This window comes from Cydia pomonella, chromosome 12, assembly GCF_033807575.1.
Source record: "Cydia pomonella isolate Wapato2018A chromosome 12, ilCydPomo1, whole genome shotgun sequence".
In the NCBI taxonomy this organism is placed as follows: Eukaryota; Metazoa; Arthropoda; class Insecta; order Lepidoptera; family Tortricidae; genus Cydia; species Cydia pomonella.
Window position 1 is genome coordinate 13,435,768 of NC_084714.1, and position 11,343 is coordinate 13,447,110.

Genomic DNA, 11,343 nt, shown 5'->3' on the forward strand with positions numbered 1-11,343 from the left:
AAGTAGGTGAGTTGACCGTGACGTCATTGTGTAATGTACAAAAGTTTGTCTTGAAAATCTAATTTGTTTAACAAACACAGCGAAGAGGACAAATCGCCGAAAGTGAAGTTCCATTTTGATCATCATCAGCAGTTCCACTGTATCAAATGTCACTCGTTTAAATGTAAATGCTTGATTTGTTAAAGAAAATACAAAAATCACTAAGTATATGTATGCCTTTCACATTTGAAGAGTGCCCTCGATTCCTCATGGATCCCATCATCAGAACTGAGTTTTGACAAAAACGGAACCAATCTGTACATACAATGTGTTTGTCCACGTATAGTAGAGCCGTTAACCACGTATAGTACGATAAATTTTATCGACAAATCACCCACCATACCTATGCTTTTCTCAACCATTTTAAAAATGCACCCTTTCAAAGTTGTATGGTGCCAAACACGACTGCACTTAGTTAATGTACCATTATATGTCCATTTACCTATCGCACATTAGAAAAATAAAAATCATTCAATAGCTTATGAATTAGCGCATTAATTTCAAGCATAAATGTTACAGAAAATTTTCCACAATTACTCGAGAATTGATAACAAAAAAAAATTGTCTTCAAAATGACCTTTTTTTTACATTTTATCTTTTTTTTCCAAAACGAGATCCTCCTATTGAAATCTTGAAGTCGGTTAAAAAATGGGACCAGTCTTAAACTATATACCTACATCAAAATATATAATTATTTTTCCAAGTAGGTTCAGATATGACGGAGCTCTGAGTTAACATACATACAAAAAACGGTCGAATTGATAACGTCCTCCTTTATATGAAGTCAATTATAAAGAAAACCGTTTGGCAAACGGATAAAGGTTTATTTTGTTAATAATAAGGATTTAATGTATTATCCTTTAATGAAGTCTTCTTACTTTGTTTTGTTGTTTTTTTTTGAGTTTTAATTAACAATTAACAAACTCAGAGTTAGGGATCGAAGTGGCTAGACACATACGTCATATCTCGCTCAGGAATTAATGGGCCATGCCTCTCCCATCGCCTATGGCCAGGCATGCGAATGGCTGAAACTGCGCTAATCGTCAGACCATTAAAATCCTATGAAATGTGGAATGGACAGATCGGACACAGCACTTTTAGGACAACGAGTTCTGTCGCTTACTAAACGGTTGATATGCTTTTCATGGAATGATTTTTACGTTTTCAGTATTTTGAGGGTATTGTCTCATCGAACCACGGAAAATATTTTAAATCTTTAAGTAAAAAAATAATGTATTAAAAAACAACCAATAGCATGTCGGGCTTTGCTCATCGAGGGATTCCGTAGCTACCATTCTGTCATAACAGGCTAAACGGGGTCTATTAGTAAGTATCATGTACCTACATTACAAGCATAAGGGAATACCTTCGCAGCGCTTTGTACATCTTTTTACTAAGAAGAGACTTTTTGGAATAACTCAAAAACGGCTGGACCGATCATGCTCGCTATAGTTTTCATTGAAAGTATTTATTAAGCTTTTGTTCTAAGACATTTTTTTGGATCCAGGGTTATAAATTTCGGCGGGGGGCACACATGTTTTTTTTCTATCGGAGCGATCAATTTCGAAAACATTCACTTTATCAAAAATAGGTTGTTGGGGACCCTTATTCATTTTAAAAGACCTATCTAACGAAACTCCACACCATTGGGGTACATCATAAAACAAATCTAAAAATTATATACAAAAAATGTAAGGAAGGTACCCGAAAAAAAATGATTTTGTAGTTTTTATTTTACCGTTCTGTCGCCATGCGTGACTTATGTATCCATGTAGTATTCTGGAGACAATGTGGAACATATCCATACCGGTTTTAGGCATTTAGAAAATATGTCTATGAAAATCGTGAAGGAGACGACTTTTGGTTAATCTGCCTATAGACTATTTTTTAGGTACCTATTTTATGTAAATTACTTTGTTATAAGTTGGTGTAGATATGTTGAAGAACGGCATGAACGCAATAAAAACAAGTGTGTGTGGTCTATGTTTACGTTTTACCTTCGATTGTCAAAGATGAATGCATACATACATTTAAACAACATACATTTTTACTCCAGCAACCAAACAGGTTAAAAAAGCTACAAACCTACCACAAAACAGTACATACATTATAATTTTGCGGTAAAAGCAGAAAGATAATAAGAGTATAAAACCTTTTAAAACCTGAAAACGTGTTATAAAAAATGATAATTTTCCGCGTTGAGGTTAAAAACCTGTTTGTAAAATAAAAGAAAGTAATGCGGGCGTCACACCAGCGTAGCGGCTTAAAGGCGTAACGGCTTTCAGTATTCTACATTAAAGGGGCCTAAGAGAGTAATTGAGCATATCAAGCGTATAAATTTGCAACGTTATTTACGTAAATTTTTATGACGGTAAAACGATGTATTTAGATCATGATTCCTTTAAATCTCGACGTTATCAAAGATGCTTAGAGTACATTTTCAAATGGAAACTTTGGGAAACAAAATTAAAATGTATGAGGCATATGTGGTTAGCATTTGTCGAGTTGTACGATATTAATTTAATAAATGTTCAGGAATCAGGTGTTGATGAAAATTAATTTCAACTTACGATATTTTCCAGATGCTAATGGTATAGTATATTACTATAGAGGACGGGGAAACGAAGGATTGCAGGCCAAGTACATATAGACGGCCGAGCGTAAGGAGGTCGAATAGGGATACGCGGCCGGCAACCCCGTTTCTCGCCGAGATTTGTATAGTCATTTTCTCAAACTTGCAATGAAATAAAAAATAGGGTGATGATGATGATGATGATTGGTTCATGTCCTAATGTGATAGGTTATTCAGTGCATAGGGTATTAAAGGGGAACAAAAATGTAATTATATAATAAATAAATATAATAAATAATTTTTTATTGGCATTAAGGTAAGTACATTTTAGTGTTGAAGTCCCTGACTTCTGAGCTAGGTAAAAACCTGTGTTACAGAAGTCAGTGTCCTCTCCCAAACATAATAGTAACTATTAAGACATTAACCATTTTCATTTTAGACTTAAAGTAGATAATTAAGGCTTGTTTTAATATTATAAAACAAATGCCATTCTAATAAGAATACAATGCAATTTATTTTACATATATATTTTTTTGTGTAGATGTGTGTGTGTGTGTGTGTGTGTGTGTGTGTGTGAGTAAATCAGGGTAAGATGCTTTCAGTTTGTACATAGTCTAATGACAGCAACCAGGACTTAAGTTTTTCCTTACACTCATGTTTATTTAGGGGATAAATGTTTAGGGTTTTATTAATCTTATTATATAAAAAGATGCCCATAAATCTTTGTTGCCGTCTGGCCGTAGCTAGTCTACATTTATATGGTGCACAAACATTAGTCAAAGTTCGTTTGCTTAAGATTGCTTAAAATTATTTTGGCGCTACGACGCCCGCCATTACTCTTTTTTCTTCCTTTTTCTTTCTTTTTTTCTTGTGTTTTTGTTCTTGTTTTGTGCTTTTTTATTACTATTTTGGGGTTGTCAAAAGCGGAACGAAAATATGATTATTTTTGCGCTACGACGCATGGTTTAGCAGATACAGCCTTATAAAAATTTCTGCATGACTGAAAAATAACTTTATGGGGCTGTATCTCCTAAACCGAGCGTCGTAGCGCAAAAATGATGATGAATGATTCCCCTTTAGGAAACACTTAAATAATGTTTAACAAAGGCAAAAAAGAAAAAGAAAACCGCAAAAAAATAAGAAAAAAAGCATAATGGCAGAATTTTGCTTATATGTATTAGATATTAAGGATATCTCGAACGATCTTTTAGGTTTATTCTGTCAAGTGTTTGACAAGTGACAGATAGTTTTGCCGCGGTTTTGGTAAAATGTGACATTGACAGTTAGATTACGACTGAGAGGAAAAAACTCAAGCGATTGAAGGAAGGATTTGTATTGTTTTAATTGTAAAAACTCAAAGATAAATAAACTATTGTAAACTAATTCAGTATTTTAGTGAGACTTCTAATATCGGAAGTGGCAAGAACATTGAAGAAATATCAAAGAACAAAAAAAAAAAGGAAAACTGGGACAGGCCATCATGTTCAGAGTTCATGTTGACAGAGCAAACTGAGTGCTATAGTGTCTAACAAATCTTGAATCCTGAGTATTACATATATGAAAACATTTTACAGTATGAAATCATAGCTATAATGGCATATACCCATGTGAACAACAATGCTCATATGCTAACCTTAAAACATGCAAAGAAAGATACGAAAGTTTGGTTATTTAATATTGAGTAAAGCTTCATGTTAGAATTCTAAGATGAAATTGCAGGGTGAACAAGATGGGGGTTGGCATAACCACAAAGGCCTAATTGTTGAAGAATTATTGCACTCAAATATGCACTATGGCCGTGTGTAAAAGGTTTGGAGGTATAAAAATATATAATCACAAGATGAAGTGAGGTAAGGTCAAATTATAGAATGTTTCATTGGCATTCACATAATTTACAAGTAAGTATTGGTTTAAATAATGACATGTGAGTATTACTGCCAGATATAAAATTGACTAATACAAAAGATTAGTCGCTTTGAGGTATGTTTCCGACAGATCAAAATTGTTATGTTAACAGAATAATTAATATTTGTTAACATGTTTCAAATGAAATATATCAAGCCAGCATAGCCACTAAAGGCCTGTGTTGTCCAAATGGTATGGTTGTAGTAACATGTGCAGTAAAAAGAAAAAAGTATGAAATTCTTTTACACATGAATTCTTGATGTTGACTGTATTATCAGAGGTAGTTAATTCAGTGATGAGTAAATAAGAATTAGGCCTGTTGTCTAATTCTTAGTTATGATACTTGTAAAAGTGGCCATTTATTAATTATTAGTTTTAGTTGTTTCGGCTCTGTGTTAATGAATCAGTCAATCAGGACACACATATTTATATATCTATGCATATAGAATTATTATTCATAATAATATTTTATTGTGGAATGCAAATTGTGTCGATATTAAGAGATATCGACTAAGTCTTGGTTAGTCATGAAGACCTACTTACTCATACTAATTACTTGAGTGCAACCAAAGAATGTTACTGAATGCCTTGCTACAAGAAGAATAATATTTCAAGATTCATATTACAGAGTTAACTTACAGTGCAATAATTTTACAGTAGAATCTGCATATAATGACATCAATCGATCGTGACAAATATGTCATACTAAGTGGATGTCATATAAAACCTAGTTCTTGTTTATGTTGTCTTAATTAATCTCAAATTCCTTTATGAGAGATGACTTTTATTAATTTTGTACCAATTATCAACTTGTCACTTAGAATCAAAACTAAACAACTTAGACGCCAAGCATGCACCAAGCATCCTCGCGTAGAAAGTGTGGGGACTGCCATAAAAACCAGTGAATGTGTCAGCCATGATTTGATAAAAATAGGATAAATAGGTCATACTAAGCGAATTGTCACTTTAAGCCAAGTCATCTTATGCGATTTTGTTACATGGAATTTTATATTCAAACTTTCACACAATAATTATGTCATAGTAAGCGGTTGACTAATAAATGGATTCCACTGTATTTATCTACATGACGAGTGATAATGTGGAGTGAGATGTAACATGTTGCATGTTGTGTGTTGTTAGAATCTCCAAATGTCTTCACAAATGGGTACTGCAAGTGCGTGATGGGTGTCCTCCCCGAACTGGATGGTGCAAGGGATTCTTTACAGTAAAAGCAATCTGCGGTGAGAGATGACTGCAGGTATTATGTCAAAAGTTAAGGGGATGCTGTATTTGCTGCTATAACAAAAGTTAAGTATACTCCACACATGTTCCTTGTTTCAACAAGTTGAAGTATTTGAAAGTTTCATGCAAGCAAATTTGTTGAAATCTGACAATGTCATGAAATGGTAATAAATTATTGGCACTAGATAAACACAAGTGCTGTGATATACATGCATCCGCTTCAAAAACTGCTAGTGTATAAATAAAATACTTATAATAATAAGTGGTACAAGACATATTTTTAATTACAAGAGATAAAATAAAATAAATTATTGGTATATAACATTCTGTATGGAGAATTAACATTAAAAGATCATAATCATAATCTTTTTTTTTTGTTTGTGTGAAATGCATTGACATAAATATACTAGACAGGCTATCGAGAACAAATTGTGTCCGCCATTTTCGGCGTTTGACATCTGTCACTAAGCTAAAGAATAAGGATAGCTGTGTAGCTAGCCAGAGGCGAAACTGTTATGACAACTGTTCATTTTCTGTCTACATATGCATTGTAAAGAATCTAGATAAAATGTATTGTATTTCCTTACAAGTGTATTGAAATTGTTTTACGTATGTGATACGGACGACATTAAAATTTATAAAAATAGTCATAAAGCTTTGAACTTTCTATTTGACTCTCGTACTCGTAGCAATTTTGATCAAATCGCACTTATAGCATAATATACTCTTTAAATATGAGAAGAGAAGAAACTACAAAAAAATTACGAGATAAAGAGTAATATATCATTATTGTGTAGGTATATAATTATTATTTTGCAAAGAATAAGGTAAGTAATCATTAGTACCTATGTATTACATCTGCGAGATGTAATCTATGCGCCACAGAAAATGGCGTACCACCGTGAGTGTTTAAAGTGACGTTTGAAAATATCTAAATGAGCTTAAAACAAGAGCTTTTCGCATTGAATCTTTATTATATTGCTTTAATTACGTTTCTTGATATTATTAGAATGCATTTTCATAACGCACAAAGGCATTTTAAGTTTATTTAAAAAAAAAAAAACTTTTTTTTGTCACATGCGTGCATCACGCCTGTAGTCGGAGTCCTACTAAACCTAATGAAGTGCCGACACTTCATTGAGGTGTGGAAACATTTTGTTAGAGATGCCGACTCTAGTACAATGACTTAATGGAGAAATGGGTTACATTGCCGATAATTACTATTGTGACTAAGATAGCTTGCTATAGCTCATACAGTATTGGATCTACAACTTAAGTCAAAATTTTGATCATATGTTTATTGACATTATTTAACTAATATAAGACCTATTTTTAATATGAGAGTTTGTGACTTGTCTTGTAAGTTTGCATTTTAATGCAGTCAATGAAATTGAAGCCATTATCATTTTTACAATGGAGAAATGGGTTACATTGCCGGTAATTACTATTGTGACTAAGATAGCTTGCTATAGCTCATACAGTATTGGATCTACAATTTAAGTCAATATTTTGATCACATATTTATTGACATAATTTAACTAATATAAAACCTATTTTTAATATGAGACTTTGTGTCTTGTTTTGTAAGTTTGCATTTTGATGCATGTCAATGAAATTGAAGCCATTATCATTTTTACAAGATAATGTCCCACTGCTGGGCACAGGCCTCCTCAGTTCATATTTAAGTAATTCGTTTTGATCAAACATTTAGTAAAAAATATTTTGATAAATTATTAGAAAATATTTAGTAAGAAAAGATAGTTCAACCGTAATTTCAAATGTTGAATGAAACATGCTATTTTATGCCGAACACAGATATTGTCCTGAGTTATGATTGCAGAATGTACTGGCAAGAGTCTGCACGTCTGAGCGACAGTGCGAGTCTGGACTTCTAACGCGAGGCTACACGTCTGAATGGCGGTACGAGTCTGTACCGCTAAACGGCTGTGCGAGACTGGACGCCGGAGCGGTGCACGGCCGTCGGAGCAATTGGAGCCGCTGAGCATAAATCGGCTACGTCACGAGACCCCTGATGCGTTTTGGAAGGCGCACGAGGCGCAGAGGTTCTGCGGTGCTGCTTGCTGACATTCGAGGGCGAGGGCTTTTCTTCTGAAGGCTGAACTGATAACCGATTGTGGGGATTGCTCGAGCGCAGTCCTATGTTCGATGTCGCAGATGGTCAGATCACTACTGGCGTGACCATAACTGTGAGATGAGCATTGCCGCCATTGCCAACGTCGTGATATGGTAGATTATGTGCCTAAGGTAGACCTGTTTCCTGTTATATATATATTAGGTCGATCCGTAACTTAATGATGTATTGATGACTGCACTATTGAAGCAGATGCTGCATTTGCCCTATTTACTGAACCACATGACTTATGGAAATATATGTAGAATGTATATAGCTATGTTTATAGATATGTTTAAACCTGTAACATACTTTGACTTTTTTTTTTTTATGTAATTGTTCTCATATAAGCGATTTGGTGTACACTGTAAGTTTGTATTGAAAATGAAATAAATAAATGTATAAAGTAGGTACACAAAATTCAGATATTTATAGAATTACAGATGGAAATAGGGCAGTTAACAAAATAATAGGGCATAAGACCGACACAAGGAAAATGCAAAAATGTCCAGGTTATAGATTGTATACAGTCATGCATATTTAAAGTATAGCATTATGATGATTGATATGTTGATGATTCAGGTTTAGCAGATTATTCAAAATATTTTTGACTTTTAGATGATACAATATGATATGTTGATTGATCTAAACAAAGTAACCGATAGTGAGAATAGTTAGTGAAAATATAATTGTATGCCTGAAAAGAAGGCCATTCCACCTAACCTAAGAAACTTGATGTACTTAGTAAAGAAAATGAAAGTCAAAGAAAATGATTTTAGTTTATGAAAACGTCATGTTTATTGTTGTCAAAAGACATTTAAGTATGAAAAGATTTAGTGTTGCCTTTTTTTTTGCTGTTATTTGTTGGTAAATATGGATAGACTGAGTGAACCGGTTCACCCGTCACACTAAAGACTGGTGCGGTTTGGAGTTAAATGTCACATCAAGAGAATATCGTTAATGTTGTAGGCTGAGTGACCAGGTTCACGGCTACTCTAGAGATTACTGTGGCTTAAAATAAAATGTCGCACCAGGTGAATATTGTTAATGTTGTAGACTGAGTGACCAGGGTCACAGCTACACTAGAGATTACTGTGGTTTAGAATAAAATGTCGCACCAGGTGAATATTGTTAATGTTGTAGACTGAGTGACCAGGGTCACGGCTACACTAGAGATTACTGTGGTTTAGAATAAAATGTCGCAGCAGGTGAATATTGTTAATGTTGCAGACTGAGTGACCAAGTCCACGGCTACACTAGAGACTAATGTGGTTTAGAGTGAAATGTCACACCAGGTGAATATTGTTAATGTTGTAGACTGGGTGACCAGGCTCATGGTTACGGTAGAGACTAATGTGGTTTAGAATGAAATGTCACATTAGGTGAATATTGTTGATGTTTTAGACTGAGTGACCAGGTTCACACGACTGCACTAGCGACTAGTGTTGTGCGAAGTGAAATGGAAATGTCACCTCAGATGAATATTGTTGATGTTTTAGATTGAGTGATCAGGTTCACACGGCTGCACTAGTGACTAGTGTGGTGCGGAGTGAAATGGAAATGTCACCTCAGATGAATATTGTTGATGTTTTAGACTGAGTGACCAGGTTCACATGGCTACTCTAGTGACTAGAGTGGTGCGGAGTGAAATGGAAAATGTCACCTCAGATGAATATTGTTGATGTTTTAGACTGAGTGATCAGGTTCATACAGCCGCATTAGTGACTGGTGTGGTGTTGAGTGAAATGCCATCTCAGGTGGATATTATTAATGTTTTGGATTGACAAAGGGGATATACACGGCCGCATATTAGAGACCAGTGTATTGAAGGGTGAAATGTTGCAAAATTTTGCGTAAATAAGGTTAATTAAACAAATTCATGATGGCACATTAGAGACTAATGTATGAACTTATGTATACTCGTGTGGTTCATTGAAAAATAAGGTTTTATACTGTTCAGTACCTGCTAGATTGAGTTTGAGGACAAACTTCTAGATTATCAGGTTGGCCGAATATTAGATATTAAGGATATCTCGAACGATCTTTTAGGTTTATTCTGTCAAGTGTTTGACAAGTGACAGATAGTTTTGCCGCGGTTTTGGTAAAATGTGACATTGACAGTTAGATTACGACTGAGAGGAAAAAACTCAAGCGATTGAAGGAAGGATTTGTATTGTTTTAATTGTAAAAACTCAAAGATAAATAAACTATTGTAAACTAATTCAGTATTTTAGTGAGACTTCTAATATATGTTTTTTATGGTTGAATGCCAAGAAGTGCCATAATTTGACGTTTAAAAACAAAAGAAGGTTGCCTTACAGAGCTAGGTGTGTAAGGCTGTATGAAATTCCTTTACATATCATATTCACTCATCGCACCTGATATGTAAGTATTTCCGGACCTAATTTGAAATAAATCATGTCAACATTTCATTACAAGTTTGAGAAATAGTAGTTTATGTGACTGCTACATAAAAAAGGCATTAAAATACACGAGTAGCGAGCGCTTAATAGGATTAACGAGTGTTTTAATGCCTAATTATGTACAGTTACATACACTATTTTATCTACACACACATTATAAACTTTCTATGATATATTCATTAACCCAAATTATAGCCAACGTCGGAGCATCGTTGCTCTCTTAGCGGACCTCGCAGATATGGCGTCACCGAAATATTTTTATCGCTCATTTTACACGACACGTTTGCTATAGTTACTTTATTAAAACTTTTTTCACGCATGTCACGCATTTATAGTTTTTTTTTTAATTCAGAGACAAACTAGAGTCGAGGGGCTATTTCCGTATCATTCGATACAAACTAACCTGCGAGATATGTCAAAATTGTATGCAATTCACATTCCATTTCGAATAAAAAGGCATCTCGATTGCTATTAGAATAGAGGGCAAATCGAATTGTTTTTTTATTTAAACTATATATATAATATAATATTAATTATAATTTATTTCAACGGAAACTCCGACATTGGCTCATTGATAAATGTTTTTATAAATTAAATGATTTTTTAAATAATTGATATACCTAGGTTAGAAGTTGACATTGTAAATTTGTATATTCTTTATGACTGTGATTTTATTTTATTTTAGTTGTAATGATATTAATTTTATTTTAATTCAATTAATTCATTTATTTCAAATTGTATAATTTAATTTGCATGCCACTAAAAATGGTGAATTGTGCTGATCCATGTTATTTTAAGTCAATCAAATTGTACCTGACCATGATTCTAGCAAATAAAAACTTTGAAACTTTTGAAACTTTGTAAATCGATTTTGATGTAGTTATGAAGCAATTATAACATCATCACAGATAAGAAATTTGTTGTAACAAAACAGTTTATCGTAATGTTGACCATTATTTACGGATTTTGAAGGCATAATAGACGGTTTATGATATATTATGTGTGTAGATAAAATTTTAAAATTTATACGT

General features: G+C 33.7%; 1 long non-coding RNA gene across 1 annotated transcript; it reads left to right on the top strand.

Annotated features, from left to right (window-relative positions):
• The first annotated feature begins 908 nt into the window (after positions 1 to 908).
• Positions 909 to 10,110, top strand: LOC133523658 (uncharacterized). The gene is made up of 2 exons (XR_009800262.1): positions 909 to 4,509; positions 5,657 to 10,110. It is a non-coding gene; the product is annotated as an uncharacterized LOC133523658 (long non-coding RNA).
• Positions 10,111 to 11,343: the final 1,233 nt, after the last annotated feature.